The sequence below is a fragment of the Castor canadensis genome, chromosome 6 (genome assembly GCF_047511655.1).
Source record: "Castor canadensis chromosome 6, mCasCan1.hap1v2, whole genome shotgun sequence".
NCBI lineage: Eukaryota > Metazoa > Chordata > Mammalia > Rodentia > Castoridae > Castor > Castor canadensis.
Genome location: NC_133391.1, coordinates 171,144,146 through 171,149,726, shown reverse-complemented (window position 1 = coordinate 171,149,726; position 5,581 = coordinate 171,144,146). Strand labels below are relative to the sequence as shown.

At 38.2% G+C, this 5,581-nt stretch overlaps 1 pseudogene; it reads right to left on the bottom strand.

Moving 5' to 3' along the window:
- Window positions 1–4,701: 4,701 nt before the first annotated feature.
- On the bottom strand, window positions 4,702–5,237 carry LOC109674525 (selenoprotein F-like; annotated as a pseudogene).
- Window positions 5,238–5,581: the final 344 nt, after the last annotated feature.

Here is a 5,581-nt window from a genome sequence, read left to right as displayed (position 1 = left end):
CCTTTCACAGATTTTGAGTTGCTTAAGTAAGAGTCCTTCACTTTTTCCTTTAATTTCCATTTTATCTTCAAGTTCTGAGATTCTGTCTTCTGCTTATTCTAGTCTGCTGGAGTGGCTTTCCATTATGTTTTGTATTTCTGCTTCATTTTTTTTCCCTAAGGTTTTCCATATCATGGGTCATTTCATCTTTGATTTTGTCAATTTTCAACCTTATTTCATTTATCTCTCTATTTATGGTGTCATCTGTTTCAATTTGGTATTTATTTAGGGCTCCTATGAGTTCACTTATTTGTTTTTGTGCTTTCTCATATTCTTTATTTTTGTTGTCTTGGAATTTCTTGAGTGTCTCCTGTACATTTTGGTTGACCATGTGTAGTCACATCTCCATGAAATTCTCAGTGGTTTCTTGCAGGCTTTCTTCTTTCAGGTGGTCTTGTGGGCTTCATTGGGTTCCTTGGTATAGTTATCTGTTTTGTTGAGGTCTGGAACTAGGTATCCATTTTCTTCATTTCCCTCTGAGTCCAGTAGTAATTTATTTTTGGGGGAAGAATGGTTTCCATCCCTTTTTTGTCTTCCCATAATTCCTCTTGGTGCTGTTTCTGTCCCTGTTCTGTGTGTAATTTAGTATTAGCTAACTTGCAATATTAAAACTAATGAAACCAAGAAGGGAAAAGAGTAAAGAAAAAGAAAGAAAAGAAAAGAAAAAGAAAAAAAAATAGTGAACCAAAGAAATCAACAGGGGCATATGGTGGACTAACAAACAATGGACAAGACAAACACTTAGAAAAAGAAAAAAGGGAAAAAGAAAGAAAAAAAAAGAATTATTGAACCAAAGAAATCTACAGGGAGAGATTGTGGGCTATCAGACAGCAAACAAGACAGGCACTTAGAGAAAAAATAAAATAAAATAATTTCAGGTGCAAGAACAATGGAATTTCAGTCTTAGTAGTTCTGGTGGTGCTCCTTCAGGATCTAGTCCAGGTGTTAGTATTTAAGTGGTAGTCCTGTTGTAGTCTCGCCAAGTTGTTGGGTCAGGAGATGAGCTTTGTGAACTGCTCTCTGCCCTATTTCAAGCAGTGGCTCCTCTCCACCTGCTGTCAGCTGGTCACTCTTGCAGGCTCTGTTATTTGAAAGTTGGCACAGGGAGCTGCCCTTCCCCACTTCTCTGGGGCTTACCTGCTGGCTGCTTCCACAGACTCTGTTATTTGAAAGTTCATGTAGAGAGCTGCCCCTCTCCCACCTCCAGTGCACTTGAAAGACTCCACCCTCTCTACTGCATGCCATTTTTACTTCCTTGTTTATTATTCAGTTTTTTTTCTTTCTTTTTGTTTTTGCAGGGTGAGGGTTGGTCAGTCCAGGGAGCTATGCTGGTCTATCCCAGGGGTGGCTGTGGGAATGCTGCATGTTGCTTATTTGCTCACCTATTGGTCTGCATGTCCCAAGCAGTTTTAGAGCAGGCATCTGGTGGCACGGGAGCCCTCATGTTTTCTCAATACAATGTGGCATGGAGAAGCTTTGTACGGGTTGGGGATTCAGGATGTCGAGTCTTGCTTATTCCTGGTGTTTTTTTTTTCTTTGTCTTCTGACAAGTGTAGCTCCAACTTCTCAGGAAGATTTTTGATTCATGGAGCTCATGCTGTCTGCTTTCTCCCTCTATTCACTATCTTGGATCTTCCCCTCCAAGATTAACTTTAAAGAAGATTTAAAATATTATCAAATATTAGAATTAGATCTAATGAAAGTCCTAGACCAAGATGGAGGATAGCAGATAGATTCTGTAATTCTGATCTCTCACAAGTCTGAAAGAAAGCTTCAGATTCATGGTAACAAGGGTCAAGTAACCTGGCTTCTTCACCAAATAAGATACCACCAATTCATAAGCAAACTAATGTATAACAACCAACCTTTAAATTAGTTTTTTAATATACATTAAAGACCTAAAAGTATGGGTACTGTAGTTGCCAGATGCCATGCTAGTCTGCTAGAAAGCAGCTTCATCTTTTTTTTCTTTTGTCTATTTTTCCTCTCTCTGAAGAGCAAAAACTCAGTGCAGAGAACACCAGAACAAATTCTGAAAGTGTCTGGGTTGCCCTGCACCCACCAAACTTCTTGGACAAAAGAACTCTGACTGCTACCTTCCTGTTACCTGAGCCACTGACCCTAGTTACCACCAAGAGAAACTACAACCCTTGCAGGTGAGTGTGCTGCACCATCTACTGTGTTGGAAACCACATAGTCCAGTGAAGCTTGGGGAAAGGTTGCACCTCTCATGGACAAAGCTGTTGGCCTAATAAGTGAAGAGAAAATTCCAGCTTTGCTTGTGAGGATGGGGTGGCCAAGCCACAACTTTCTCTATAAAGGGTTGGGCTGATCCAGTCTATGTGGGGGTGGGATGATCCCTTTATATTCCACACTAACCATTCACCAAGTAGTCTATTATACCAACTTACACATTATCACATCTGTTCTATACCTCTGCCATCCACAATGACTGAACTACACCTTTACATGCATTAGGGCTTATTACACCACAGCCCTGAAACCTCATACCTCTTCTACTCTTTGCCCCCCATCAATTCTTCTATCTCCATCATTTTCATTAGCTAAGTATGCAAACAGCTCTATGCAAACAGCTGTTATTTCCCCAATACCAACTGTTTATAGCTAATACTGTCAAAGGTTTTATGTACTATGTAAACAATGAGTTTAACATTGCATGTATGAATTTATTATTTCTAAGCTATGACTCTAGGTCAGTAAACAGAAACATTACAACAACATAGCTGACAAGTAAGCCACCAGAGCATAGAAATTAAGTTAAGAGAAAGATAACAGGTGATTAAAACCCCCAACCAACTAATCAACAACACATCAGTAAATGTCAAAATAGAAACATGGGGAATAAAAGAAGACAGGGGAATGTAACTCCTCAAAAGGTCAGTAATCACACAATAGATGATTTGGTGGACAGTGAAGGGTATAAATACTCAGCTGCTGAGGTCAGAGAATGATGATAAGAATAATTAACAAGTTTAAAGAGGAGCTTAAAGAGGACATACAAAAACGAATGAGTCAATAAGGAACAGATACCTTAAAAGCAAGATGGGCATGGAGTGAGGTATTTTGAGCACGGAAAGAAAACAATTTTAATCCTAAAATACTTTACTCAGCAAAGCTATCATTCAAAATTGAAGGAGGAATAAAAAACCCTCCATGATAAACAGAAGCTGAAACAATACATGACCACTAAACCAGCACTCCAGAAGATTCTCAAAGGAATCCTGCACACATAAGATAAAAATGAATATATCCCAGAAAGGATGGGAACTATTAAATCTCAAGAGAAGAGCAAAAAAGTAATTAGAGAGTAGCATAGAATTAGCATAGACAACAACTTCTTAAATAGAACTCGAATGGTTCAGCAACTAAGAGAAAGGATTGACAAATGGAGCTACATGAAACTAAAATGCTTCTGTACAATGAAAGAAATGGCCAACATATTGAAGAGGCAGCCCACTGAATGGGAGAAAATCTTTGTCAGCTATACACCTGACAAAGTATTAATAACCAGAATATACAGGAAGCCAAAGAAAAAAATCTAACCCCCAAAATCAATGACCTAATGAATAAATGGGCAAATTCACTGAACAGAGCTTTTCAAAGAAGTCCAAATGGCCAAAAAACACATGAAGAAAAGCTCAACATCCCTGGCCATAGGGGAAATACAAATCAAAACCATGTTAAGATTCTGCCCCACTCCTCTTAAAATGCTTTCATCAAGCACACAAACAATAAAAATGTCAATGAGGATGTGGGGAGAAAGGAACCCTCATACACTGTTGGTAGGAATGTAAATTAGCCACATGTTTTCTCTCATGTGTGGATGATAGGCTCAATACAAAGCTAAGTGATATTATGAAAAACAGGTCAGACTAATGGGAGAGGGAGGATAATAAAAGGAAGTTAAGAATGTGAGTATGGTTGATGTACTTTCTATTTTTTTTTCAAACTCATACAGAGTTTTGAAATTTTTTATTTATAATTTGGTCTTACAAGAGATCATTTTTAAATGAGAATTTTCTGTAAGAATATAAAGCTCAAAAATTTGCCAAACATTAGATCTACACAAATCCTTAAGAAAGGTTTTCTGTGTAGCCTTCATTAATGCAAACCTTTGTGAATATTTCATTCTTACTGAAGATCTCAAATTTGTTTCCTAACAATGAAGCTACAAAGTTTTTATGCAGTGCATTCGTTATAAATTATAAATATTTCGACTAAACAGAAAGCTGGGGAATACAAAATGAGAAGCTTTGAGGCACAAGTAATCTGTTGAGGCTTGGTACATCTTACTCTCTTTGTAGTTTTCTTTATTACTTTAGAAAGAGCACACTGCACTGAAGGAATAGTATCTCCCTTATTGACCCCTATAATTTAAAAAATCTGTTGTTCATAAAACTGGGCCAATTACTACAAACTATCATTTGCATAACTAAGCACAAGCCTGTTTCAAAGCATTTCATTAGTAGCATCAACAAATGTAGAGGATAAAAATTTATAAGAAATGGGTTTAGTTAAACTTGCCAACTCCTTACATATCACGGACTGTGTGCCTCCTCAACTTCTAATTAGATGCTTAATGCTTCACAGTAAAAGCTCAACAGAAGCAAGCAGAACTAAAGTACTTTCTAGGTGCTACAATATTTCATTTGATAAAGCAACAGAAGGACAAAATTGAAGCAAGATTTATATGCGTTCCAATTTTTCACTCAGAAATTCTTCCACACTCTCTGTGTTCCAATTGAGGATGCTCAGTTCTTCAGCAATGTTCCCGTTGTCGTCCAAAAGCTTTAGCACAGGGTCTGAACCATGAACATACTTGATTTGTAGTCCTCTGAACAGTTTGGGTTTATCACTTCTGATGAAAGCTTGGACTTGAGGGAACCTCCCTAATTTTCATCCACAGACTTCAAGAATAGCTCCTGCATACAGCTTCTTGGTTTCAGATTGTGCTTCTTCCTGACAACATCCCCTACAATCAGGATCCAGCTGAAGTAGGTTGAACTGTCCAAGAAGGTCACAAGAGCTGCAGAGCAAGTTGCTAGAGAAGCCTAACTCTCTGCATGCCTCTGATGAAAACTCTGCCCCGAAAGCAGACACCACTTGAGCACAGTTGCCAACAGCAACCGCAGCTGGAACGCCGGCCCCAGCCATCCACCCTCCCGGGCAGCCATCACTCCTATCTACTGTAAATCTTTCTATAAAAAGCATGCATATAGAATTTTTAAACTTTTTGAAATCACCATAAGAAAGGAACTAAGGTAGAAAGGAGAAAAATAGAGAGGTTGAACCAATTTGGGTCACAATGAAAAACCCTTTGCAGCTATCTTATACAAAAATGAAGAAAAGGAAGGTAATACAGTTCCTGTCTGGAGTTTTGCACCCCTGGAATGGCTTAGGATAATGAAAAGACTTAGAAGGGTAAATATGATGGAAATATGTGCTCAGGTATTAAAATGGAAAAATTAGAATTCTTGAAACTATTCCAGGAATGGAAGGCAGGAGAATAAAGGAGAATGAT